General features: G+C 43.0%; 1 non-coding gene across 1 annotated transcript; it reads right to left on the reverse strand.

Moving 5' to 3' along the window:
* Positions 1-4,140: 4,140 nt before the first annotated feature.
* LOC125633103 (U6 spliceosomal RNA) lies at positions 4,141-4,245 on the reverse strand. The gene has a single exon (XR_007355491.2). It is a non-coding gene; the product is annotated as a U6 spliceosomal RNA (small nuclear RNA).
* Between the last annotated feature and the right edge of the window lie 8,828 nt (positions 4,246-13,073).

Raw genomic sequence — 13,073 nt, forward strand, 5'->3', positions numbered from 1 at the left:
CTGGGCCCAAATTAAAGCAAAAAACCTCCAACTGCTTGGAAACCTGCTTACCCAGCCCAAAGAAAAAGCAAATGGGTAGAACACACACCCCCTATTTACTTTTAGGAAGAAAAGAAAAAAAAAAACAATGGGTTGGAAGACTGTGAATTTCCCTGCAGGAGTTAAGTACCCTGCCTCCAGGCAAAAAAACCTGCAATTCACAAGATAATCCCCTTTTGTCTCTGCTTGGCCACAAAGCAGAGAGAAACCAAGCTGCTTTCAGTTTCAAAGCTGCTTTCTGGACTTTCTTTCCAAAGAAAAAAAAATTTCCTTTTTAAAATCTGTATTTCTAGTTCAAAAAATCTCAACTGGATCTCAGATGATTTCAGGTTAATCCCACCACTGCGCCACCATGTCAAGGTTCCTCCCCCACTCTGAACTCTAGGGTACAGATGTGGGGACCTGCATGAAAAAAAACCCCTAAGCTTATCTTTACCAGCTTAGGTCAAAACTTCCCCAAGGTACAAAATATTACACCCGTTATCCTTGGAATGGCCGCTACCACCACCAAACTAATACTGGTTACTGGGGAAGAGCTGTTTGGACGCGTCTTTCCCCCCAAAATACTTCCCAAAACCTTGCACCCCACTTCCTGGACAAGGTTTGGTAAAAAGCCTCACCAATTTGCCTAGGTGACTACAGACCCAGACCCTTGGATCTTAAGAACAATGAACAATCCTCCCAACACTTGCACCCCCCCCTCTCCTGGGAAATGTTGGATAAAAAGCCTCACCAATTTGCATAGGTGACCACAGACCCAAACCCTTGGATCTGAGAACAATGAAAAAGCATTCAGTGTTTTACAGGAAGACTTTTAATAAAAATAGCAGTAAATAGAAATAAAGAAATCCCCCCTGTAAAATCAGGATGGTAGATATCTTACAGGGTAATTAGATTCAAAAACATAGAGAACCCCTCTAGGCAAAACCTTAAGTTACAAAAAAGATACACAGACAGAAATAGTTATTCTATTCAGCACAATTCTTTTCTCAGCCATTTAAAGAAATCATAATCTAACACATACCTAGCTAGATTACTTACTAAAAGTTCTAAGACTCCATTCCTGTTCTGTCTCTGGCAAGAGCAGCACACAGACAGACACAGACCCTTTGTCCCTCTCCCTCCTCCCAGCTTTTGAAAGTATCTTGTCTCCTCATTGGTCATTTTGGTCAGGTGCCAGCGAGGTTACCTTTAGCTTCTTAACCCTTTACAGGTGAGAGGAGCTTTCCCCTGGCCAGGAGGGATTTCAAAGGGGTTTACCCTTCCCTTTATATTTATGACAACCCATAAATTACAATTTTTTTCTTTTAGAATAATATCTTGTACTTTTATGAGACCTTCCATCTCCAAGCATTTCACAAACACTTATGATTCAACCCTTTCAATACTCCTGCTTTCAACACGGCCATCCATGTACTATATATCTTGTGTGGTCTACATTTCTATACCTAGACTGTGGCTTTAAACTGCTGCTTGGGTTGGGTTTGGGGTCCATGGAAGGAGCTTGTGGAGGGATGGGCCTGCGGCAGACACAGTGCCTCGGGGAGTGATAAGGAAGTGCTCACACCAGCAGCGTCTGTGAAACCCTTTTCAAGGATCATCATGTGCTCCCCTGTGCCAGCCCAACTCTGCTGGCCTATCGGCTGCTCTTCCTCTCACACTGTGAGGTTTCTGTAGCTGCTGTTGACTCAGTCCTTGCGTGCTGGGAGTGCAAGGACCAAGGTCATGTCTGGCCTATGCACTGCATTTCCAGGAGAGAGAGAGGAAGCTCTTCTACGTTCCCCCTCTTTGCCTCTTCCACTTTTCAGCCCACTGCTGTCCAGATCTATTTCTTCCACCACTCCTGCTGCTTCCTTTCTCCTCCTTTCTCTGGTGATGTCTCCACCATCCTCTTTTTCTACCCTTGCATTATGCACTAGGCTGCTTCTTTTTTTTCCACCAAAGTGACTCCTCTTCCTAACTCCAGAATCTCAGTCCTTTCCTGTTGTCCAGCTATATCACATCACACCCTTGCATTAATTTCTTTGCATGGACCAAAGTGTGTTCATATTGTAAACCATATGCATGTTCTATAATATATGTATTCTGTATAATAAATCAGTATTTACCTGTTATAGCTAGAGCAGAGCAAAACTTCTTGGTTTCCGGTCACATTCTCTTTGGCTTTCTTTTTCTTTCACCCCCCTTGAGATTTGATTTGAGGAGATGTTGAACAAAAGCAAAGCGAAAGCAAAATATAAATGGAGTCTGCCCAGCATTATGAAGGTCTTCTTGTGGATGGTTTCACAAAACTTTGTCAAAATTTGATCCAGCCTTTATGGACAAGCCTACAGAATTTAGTAGGACTGGAACCAATAGAATTGTATAGGGATGTCTTTTCTATCCTACTTTTAATCCATTCTGTCGAATTTGATAGCAGGGATTAAATTCTCTATTATATTCTATAGCATGGTTCATAAAATCTACAGAAAGATATAACTTTATATTAAATTCAAGTTCTTACATAAGGGAGAACTGGTTATCCCAAGATTTATAACAAAACCAGCTGAAATCATGAACACTAGTTTGGTTACCCCAAATTTCAGTGCTTCAGATTAGAGAGGGTGCAGCAAGTGCTTTTATTGTTTAAAATTTCTGCCTCTGGACTTGAACGTCATCGATCATACATTGTCTGATGGCAGGTTGATTAAATGTAGCAACCTCAGTGCTGTCACTTAATTTGTTTTAAAGTGTGCGTTGGAGAGTGGATTATCAGCAGCCCAGCAGAGTTTAGGATTTGTTTATAATCTCATCTCATTCATTACCTTTTATTCGATCTCCCTGCCTGTCTGTCTACACATGTCTTTCATCTTATTCTCAGATTGTAAACCCTTCAGGGTGGGACATTTGTATTTTATGTGTGTACTGTGCTTAACACAATGGGGTTCTGAATGCTGATTGGAGGCTCTGAGGTGCTATTGCAAAACCAATGATGAATATCACTAATTTGTCGATTGATACTTAGGAGATCAGAGAAAAAACACGAGTCTCTTCGGGGGGTATATTTGTGTGCTTTAATCTATTGAAACTTTATATTCTACAGTAAAGACTTTATATTGTACAGCTGACTAATTTGTATTCAACATGTTACATTTGTTTTGAAACTCATTAGGGCCTTAGACCACATGTGGGAACAGGTGGGATATAGCAGACAAAATTTGATAGTATTAAACAACCTTCAATTCGCAACCCCTCTTGATATATTGAGATGGAAAGCTCAATTATCTCTCTAAGTGTGGGTTAGGATGTAATGGTGCAGCACTAGGAGGAGAGACAGCATGGGATGATAATTCCATATCCATTGTGAGATCTCATGCTGAGTTAGGGTAATCTACCACCACCACCCAAACATTAGTTCTGTTGTGCATAATGACTTGTGGCCATGTTCTTAGAATGCAACAAGATCTTCGAATTAGCTCAGCCCATGTCTCTACTGTGTTTTCAACCATGATGTTAAGACTAGCGGGAAGCAGAATGCTTTGCTTTGCAAAGTTAGGATGCCTGAGGGCATTAACAGTAGGCTTGCAACTCACCCCTTCCTCACCCTGCCATGTAAAATGTGTTGTACTCAGCCCCCTAAGGGTGTGAATTCCAGAAGGAAGTTATGTATCCACACAGATCAGCTGAATGTATTCTATGGCAGCACATTTGTTCCCATGAGGAAAGGAACCATGTTTACTCTGCTGCCACATTAAGGATTTCTTTCAGGGGTGAAACGTGACCTGCACATATGTGCATGGTGACAGAAGGCCAAAAAGAAGACATCAGTTTGTTAAATTTTTAGCAAACTTCCTCAGATGTGCTGTTCTTAGTAAGTAACTGAGCCACCATTACTGAGAATAATTTATAGAGAGACATGGAAATACAATCTCCAAGGCAGATTTGTCCATTGTGATGATCTGAAACGGAAACAACCACTTTCTAAAGTCAATTCCCAATACCTCAGATCAGAACACCCCAGATTTTGGGATGTTCAAAATCTGGATCTGGACTCTAGAGTTGATGTAAGCGACCACTAAAGATGCCAGGCAATGGGGAGTCAGACAGTTTTTTTGTTTTTTTTTTCTAATGGAACACTTCACAAATTTGCTTGTCATCCTTGCGTAGGGGCCATGCTAATCTTCTCTGTATCATTGGCCAAACTAATTATGACGAAACTTCTTTCCACCAAAAAAAATGCCAGTTTGTCAAAACCTAAATGTTTCATGGAAACATACTATTTTTGACAAAAATTTAATAGGTAAGTTTTTTCAGGTCAATGAAGGAATTTCTGATCAGAAAGAATCCCCAGAATGTACTCTGAATCAGGAAGAGCAGGGATTTGAACTTGGGTTTCCTACATCACAGGTGAGAGCTGAACTACACAGATATTGGTTACTGTGGGGTGATGATTCCTCTTGTGTTTTTTCACTAAAAATTTCAAAAGGTCTCGTTTTCATTCCACACTGGAACAAAAACTATTTTTTTAACTGAGAAATTTTTTGCTGAACAGAAATCTCATTTTTCAGCCAGTCCTAGAATCTTGCCCCTTTATGAGCACCATTAGCTTTATCATCATTGAATGCTGAAGACCTCTTCATGATTAACAGAGAAATATCCCTCAGCAGAGATGCAGGTTAGAGAAATCATGTTCTTCTACTACAATGCTTGGTTTTGGATTTGGGATTTTAGTTCTGCCCACTACAAAGAAGGGACAGTCAACAGAGTTCAGATCTGACTTGGTGTCAGAATCCAGACTTGCCTGAATTTGGGATATTCAGACACAGGTTTTGGAGTGGACATCACTGTGTTGTAATACCTCAGAAATGATGACTTTCTTGTTTTAAAATACTTTAGAAATACTGTGAAAAGTGCTGATTTGACAATCCTGGAGTCTTTTGTTTGTCCACAGAATGGTTATGTTGCAGACAGTGGGAGTGCAAGCTTCTCACACAATCCCTTGCTGATGTTCCTCGGTGCTATTCTGAAGCAACATTCCTTTAGATGAGAGAATACAGTACTGCATTTTTCATGCCGATTCAGTCTCTAGCCTCTCTGTCGAGAGTGCCAACAAAAATGCTAATCAGTGCCAGTTTTGTGAGGTGAACTCTTATCTATTAGGTATGGAACAGATAACACAAAACAGTCTTCAGATGGTAATATGTTCTGATCACCACTCACTTAGAAAAAGCCTAGAGGTAGATGTTTCCATATTCCATGAGTACCCCCTGAAGCTAACCATTCACTCACCTCTTTCTCATGTTTTCTAATTAGCAAAGCTGTTTGTGTTTTAACCTGTGGTTGCTACCTCATGGTCTATCCTGCCTCTTGTGTTTGATCTTGCTGTTAAATCCCTGAGCCAAATTTTCCTCTGTTACACATCAGTGGAGTTAGACCAGCATAGCTAAGAGAAGAATTTGGCCCATAATGCTACACAATGTCTGTGGCTATAGGCTGTGATGTCATAAATGCAGGATTCTGATTTCACTGCCGTGTGAGGAAAGAAAAGTTGGGCTGGGTGGGGAAAGATTGTAAAGAGCCCACCAGAAATAACTGCCATGCACAGTTCTTTTGATTTTTAGGTTCTTTCCTTGCAAATTTAGTCCAGGATAAAAGTCTCCATATGCCTTTATAAGGGAAAATAAAAGAAAAATGTGTTTCTCAGAGTTTCCTAATGTCTTTAAATACTGTGTAATGCAGGGAATACTCTCCCCCAAAAACTCTGCTGTATCTGTCTTTGTTTCAGTACCTGGTTTCTTAACACAGGCTAGGGTTAAAGTCCTTGCTACCAGGGTTTGAATTGCATGCCAAAAAGGAAAAAGGAAAAGAAAACACACTTATGATGTACAGAATTTTGTTTTCTCTCTCTCACTTTATCATAGCTAAAATTGTCTGGAATATTATTTATCCTCTAGGAAGCCATACATTATGGCAGTAGAATAACAGCACATTAACGTATGGCAACATCTGACCAATAAATATATGCCCAGTCCTTTGGAGAATGTTGTTTTTTCTGCTGGCTGCTAACATAAACAGGTATAGTTTATGCTCCTCAGTTTTCCCCAAAGGTCACATGTAATGTCTCAAAGACATAAATTACAGGCCCCAGCTAATAAAGAGACTGTTTAGTTAAGGCAAAGTTTCAGCATTTAGGGTTGAAAAATGCTTCCAGTTTCAAGGATTCCATTAAACATGAAAGTAATTTTTGGGGTGTAGAGAGCCAGAGAAAGGTGGACGGTGATAGGGGTATATGGCAGAGAACATGGGAAGTGTTTGTATTTGGGAAGGGAAAATGAACTAATGGAAAAAAACATTTCTCATCTGCCTGTATCAAAATAGGTGAGGTGACATTGGGTCCCTCTGAATTAAGGACTAAGGCCCTGTCCTGCTGCTGTGAAAGTTAGTGGGAGTTGGATTGGGCCCTTATAAAGAACAGTATTGCTAAAGATCTTGATGTGGAGTGTGACTGTGGTGGGAGAAATGAAAAGAACTTAATGTTGTCATCTCAGGCTATTTTTTAACCAGGTAATCAATGTTAGAGCTGGAAAGTGGGGGGAAATGAGGTTTGTGTAGAAACAAAGGACCTACTGAAGTTAATGGGAGTTTTGCCATTGAGTTTGCTCAGGCCAGGATTTCACCCAAGATTACCTGTTTGCTGTATCCAACAAGACCTGGCCAATCATAAAGGGAAGATAGGTTTTGCTGCATTTTTATCAGAACCTTAGTCCACTTAATTCAGCATGTTGGTCCCAGCAGAGTCTAATTCTCACTGTTACAGAAGAAGGCAAAAGCACCTAAAAAACTACCTAGTTTCTTCCTGATCCTTTCAAGGCAGTAGAAGGGGACTAACTTTATGGGGTCTGACCTTGCTCTCATTGAATGAAAAACTCCCATTGACATAAGTGTAGGATCAGACTCAGGTTATGTCTACACTGAGATAAAATACCTGTGGCTGGTCCAGGTCAGCTGACTTGGGCTTGTGGGGTTCAGGCTGCGCGCTATAAAATTGCAGTATTCTTTCATGTGTGGGCTGAAGCCTGATCTCTGAAACCCCACAAAGGCTGGAGCCCAAGGGTGAACATCTAAATTGCAATTTTTAGCCCTGCAGCCAGAGTCCCATGAGCCTGAGTCAGCTGACTCGGGCTCTGAGACTTGGTGTCACGGGTTTTTAATCATAGTGTAGACATACCCTAATGGTCTTAGGTCTCTTGTACACTGGAAATTTGTCCCAATTCCAGCAAGCAGAAACAGCCACCAGTGTAGCTGTACAAACTTTTAATGTAGACAGGCAAAGCCCCTGTATATGCTAGAAAGCGGGATAGGCTGCATAGGTACAAATCATGTCTCATAGCAGTTTATGCTAGAGGGTTTCACGGGTGCAGTTATATTGGTGGCTGGCCACCAACAGCTGAAATTGGAGCAAATCTCTAGCATATACAAGTCTGTAGCTTGCATAGCTACAGATATTATTAATATCTCAGAAAAGTTGCTTGAAATAGTTTCACACCAAAACACCTCTAAAGGGCATTGATTTGTTGCTTTGAGGTGGTGAACTCACATAATAAATGTATGAAATATTTCCAAATATTTAATTTAATACTTTAAATACAAAATATTTACTCCAAAGCTCTTTTTTTATAATAGGTCTTGGGGGAGGGAAATCCTCATGCTTCACTGCCCCATTTGACTTTCAGTTCTTTCCTCTATTGAGTTAAAACAAACCAAATAGTTATGCAACCTGGAAAGTATCACATTTTAGTGAGGGTCTGGAGCTCTGGAAATGTTACCAAGCCATAGGGCTTTAAAGGGATTAAAATGCTGCTTAAGGTTCTCCTTTTATGGAGATCAGGCAGCACCGGCTGTAGCAAAATTAAAAACCCTGCAAAGATCTGGTATCGTAAACTTAGAGCAACAAATTCCATTCTTTGCACCCAGAGCTGGCTTACTTTTGCTATTTTAAGGTTGTTTTGAACATTGCAGTAGCTGAGGTATGAATCCGCATGTGTGATCTCACCATAGAAACTGTGTGAATACAGTGCAGTCTAAAAGGTTCAGCCCTTGTATTTAAAGATGCAATTGCGGGCAAAAATACCAGAAAACTGGGAATAAACTAAGCCACTAATGTGCCAAGAGCAAGAACCCTTTATACACACCACCCTGATTTTAAACATGACATGCTGAGTCCCGCTATTGGCTGTCCTAGAATGTGTTTGCAAATTTTCCCCCCTTAGACCAAATGCGGTATTCTAGATTGCCAAGAGCTGAGCCTTGAAATGAGTCTTACACATTTATTTTTCAATTTGACCCACCTCAACGTCTCCCAAAAGAAACCAGTCCTCCCTGATTTCATGTGGTGCACCTCATCCATGGGCAGCGGGAATAATAGGCCAGGAGAGGCTCTGCCATGGGACCCCAGTTACGGGTTTGACGGGGGGATTTTTGTTTTTTATTATGCTCCATGCATGTGCCAGGGTGGCTCAGGAGGTGGTATGTGCTATTCAGCTTCCTGGGTTCATCAATAACCTCCCTGGACTCCAGGGAGATTACTGATGAACCCGGGATGCTGTCTGAGTAACATATACTGCTTCCTCAGCTGCCCCAGAACCTGCATGGGGCATAGCAAAAGTTCTAGCTCTTCTTCCAGAAGAGAGAAGAAGAGAAGCACTTTTGAATTTTTGCAGGGTGGCTTGGGATCTGAGGAGGGGAGGCCCTGGGGCTTCTCCGAGCAGGTTGTGGGGGGTGGGGCTCAGGGCTCCGGCTGGCCCGGGGCTCCTCTGGACGCGGGTGTGGGGGGGAGGTCTAGGGGCTCCGGCCATGGAGGGGTGAGGGAGTCTCTAGCTGTGAGGGGGGTAAGGGGTCTCAGGGCTCTGGTCGTGGAGGGAGGCTCAGGCCGTGGGGGAGGGGACTGGGGATCTTTGGCTCCATCCGTGGGTGGCGGCACAGGTGTCTCAGGGCTCTGGCCACAGGGGATAGGTAGGGGGTCTTGGTCTGTGAGGGGGGCTTGGTCTGAGAGGGGGGCGGGGAGCACTTGGGCCGCAGAGGGGTTGGAAGTCGCGGGTCTTGTGGGCCATAGTGGGGGGGGAGGGGGCTCGGAGCTCCATCTGTGGAGGGGCGGAAGGGGTGCAACTGGAGTCTCCCCGAGGTGGGGCTCCACCCGCTGCCCATGATCTCATCCCAAGGTACAATATTTGGTTGGGTGGTTGGTTTTTGGTTTGGGGTGGGATTTTTTTAAAGGTTTGAGGAATTCAAAAGAGTTTTAAATTAGGGTGTTTACAAATTTCCAAGTGGTAAACATTTTTGAAAAGGTCCCTAGCTTAGTTTTGGCACATAACTGCAGAATGGTTTGGCTGACAAACTCTGAGTTTTGTTTCAGCCTAGCTGGCAAGTGCCTTTCAGTGTGTTAGGAAGGGCCATATACTTGAAGAACATCATCATGGATTTTTTTGATTTTTCCCCCCCAACTGCAAAATAAGCCACCTACACCACTGCCATAAGGATGGGAGAACTGCACATTACTAACCTGTATAAAGCCCCTAGTTCAAAATGGTTGAAGCCAGCACTCCCAAGTGCACCAATCCCAGTCCTATAGATTGGTGACTTTAACAGACACCCCACTCTGTGGGGCTATGAAATAAATGAAGCTGATGGTGAAGACCTTACGGACTGGATGTGCGTGGCAGACCTGCAACTGGTCTTTGATTCTAAACAGCGATCAACTTTCCACTCTGCTCACTGGCAACGCAATTGCAAACCAGACCTCACCATTGTTTCCAAAGATCAAAGCAAGAGTACGCTTCAGGCATCCCACAAAATACTTCCTAACTTCCCCAAGAGCCAGCACAAGTCCATCGTCATCCACGTCAGCATTGAAATCCATGTGAGTCTGTCAAAATGAATCCCACAGTGGAACCTGGCCAGAGTCACCTGGGATTGCTATAGGAAAGCTGTCAGAATAGAGCGGCTCTGAATCCCCGAGACACCAGAATGTAATCACCTGTTCATTGGCCTCCTTACTGCTGTCGCCAAGAAGAGTATCCCCAGGGCTTCTGGGAAGAATATGCTCCCTGCTGGACAAAAGAGACCGCAGAGCTGCACTGGTAGTGCAACCGCAGGGCAGCCCATGGGTTGCGAAGGCCCTGTGCGAGTCTCCAGACGCCAGAGGTGGATTGAGTGTATTGAAAGTCTGAACTTCAAACGCTCTAGTTGTTATGCTTGGGCCCATTATAACATCTCTGAGCCATTAATCCAACAGAATAACAGACCTCAAAAGTCCGGCCCAACTCCGTAGCCTACAAAAGGTGGAAAGCACAAAAGGACCACTTGACAAAAACACCAAGCAAGAGATCTATCATCAACCTCATTGGACAAAGATCTCAATCCCTCCACAAGACCCCATCATCATCAATACAGATGAAGTGAAAGTGGTTTAGCTGCAATGAAGAAAGGGAAAGTGGCCAGCGGAGAAAGTATCCCCCCAGAATTTCATTAACTAGGCCCAAGGGAACTCCAATGGCTGGCGAAACTTTACACCAAAACCATGGAATCCAGATGCATCCCAAAAGCCTGGCAGGAAGTGATAGTAATTTCCATACACAAACTGGGCAAGCAGACTGACAACCCAGGAAGTTATAGGCCAATATCACTCCTGTGCATTACATACAAACTTCTGGAACGTATCATTCTCAGGAGAATCAGTCCTCTTGTCAAGTCAGTCATCCCCAAAGAACAAGCGGGATTCCGGCCTTAATACAGTTTTGTGACCAAGTTTTGGCCCTTGTAACACACAGAGAGGCCAGATTCCAGAGGAAATTTAAGACCACCACAGCCTTTGTAGACCTGTCATTGGCCTAGGATACAGACTGGATTAAAGGCTTAATGCTGAAGCTCTGAAGGATCATCCCCTGCCGCAAAATACTTTGCCTGCTATGCTGAGGAGTAGGTGGCTTTGCGTTCACTTGGGCAAAACTCAGTACTAGCAGCAACACTTTTTCAATGTTTACACACGCAACATGCCTCCAAGAATTTGAATCTGAATTTGCATATGCAGATGATCTTGCCCTGGCAATGCAAGAAGCCTCCTTCAGTGACATTGAGTCCACCGTAAACAGGGACCTAAACACAGTGGAGGAATATTTCTGGAAATAGAGGCTCAAGCCAAATCTTCACAAAACAACAATCACTGTATTCCATCATGATAACAGGAACCCTAAGCGCACCCTGAAAGTGACCTTCTGCGGCAACACTGTGTGACATGATCCCACTCCAACCTATCTCGGTGTGAAGATGGATCACACGCTAACCTTCCATGACCATCTGAAGAAGGTAGCTGTCAAGACCAAGACAAGGGTCAACCTGGTCCAGGAACTGGCAAGCACAAGCTGGGGAGCATCAGCATCAGCATCAGTGTTATGGACATCAGTGATGACCCCTGTGTACTGTATAGCCAAGTAGTGTATGCCAATATGGACCAAAAGTAGCTAAATTCAACTTGTTGCTGTCCAGCTGAACATTGCAATGGGATGCATCACTCGAACCCTCAAGTCAACTCCAACACCTACCCCGCCCCCTTCCTTAGACATTCTTGTTAAACCCTGGATTTGTGCTGGAAATGGCCCACCTTGATTATCATACACATTGTAAGGAGAGTGATCACTTTAGATAAGCTATTACCAACAGGAGAGTGGGTTTGTGTGGCAGGGGGGAGAAATCCTGGATTTGTGCTGGAAATGGCCCACCTTGATTATCATACACATTGTAAGGAGAGTGATCACTTTACATAAGCTATTACCAGCAGGAGAGTGGGGTGGGGGGAGAGGAAACCTTTTGTAGTGATAATCACCCATGTTTTCATGGTTTGTGTGTATAAAAACGTCTTCTGTATTTTCCACAGTATGCATCTGATGAAGTGAGCTGTAGCTCATGAAAGCTTATGCTCAAATAAATTGGTTAGTCTCTAAGGTGCCACAAGTACTCCTTTTCTTTTTGCGAATACAGACTAACACGGCTGTTACTCTGCATCCAATACCTTGGCGGTCACTCTGTCGCACATTGCTCCCCCATTCATTTGCTGCAATGCCGCAACCTTTTGGGAATTCCAGAGGATTGTGGAAAATGAACGTCTTCTCATCCACCAGGATGTAACAACCTCCCTCACCACCAGTTGATGTTGCATAAGCCCTTTTGGACCCAAGCATTTAACCTTCAACAATGCAACTTCAGTGATGAAGCTTGGAAAGCCAAATGGAGTTCACAAGAAGTCACAAACACCTTGTGAAAGACTCGATGCAGAAGATCCCTGGCTTCGATCTCCCACAAAGCTCCTGGGCAACCCTAAACTGTATTTGCACAATCCAGGGCAGATGCAGATATTTGCAGCACAAATGGAAAATTAAAGACTTTCCAGTGTGTGATTGTAGTCACCCAGAACATACCATGGAACATATAACAACTCAGTGTCTGATTCACAAATACAAAGAAGGTATCACAGCAATATACTCTGCTACTCCAGATGCAATTATCTGGCTTAACCATCTAAATGGTTAAATCATCTTGCACCCCAACCTGATTGAAACCTATGATGCTCTTTTCAAAAAACAGATATTCTCAAGCAAAAAACCTGTTTGCAGTCATCTCATGAACAAAATAAAAAAGACAAAAATGAATCAAAACAATCTAGCGTTTATGCATCTCTAGAATTTGGAAAAGTTATGCTAGTGTTTATCTAAGGAAGGTGTCAGTGAAAACTTTTCCTCTTCAGTTATTTTCAGCCATTAATTTTTGTAACGAACAACATACATACAAAATAAACAAATTATTTTGAGGTGTGTGCATGACATAGGAATAAACCCACAGCTATTGTGTTGAATGATCATCTGATCTCTCTCCATCTAAATATCTCTTCACTGTGGAAGCACTGAATCGGTTGTCTCAAGACGTCTACTCATGTCACACTCTGTGATTATGTTGTTAGTCGCTCCATACCATTTCACTGAGAACATAGAGGCATATGGCTTATT

This window comes from Caretta caretta, chromosome 2, assembly GCF_965140235.1.
Source record: "Caretta caretta isolate rCarCar2 chromosome 2, rCarCar1.hap1, whole genome shotgun sequence".
Classification (NCBI taxonomy): domain Eukaryota; kingdom Metazoa; phylum Chordata; order Testudines; family Cheloniidae; genus Caretta; species Caretta caretta.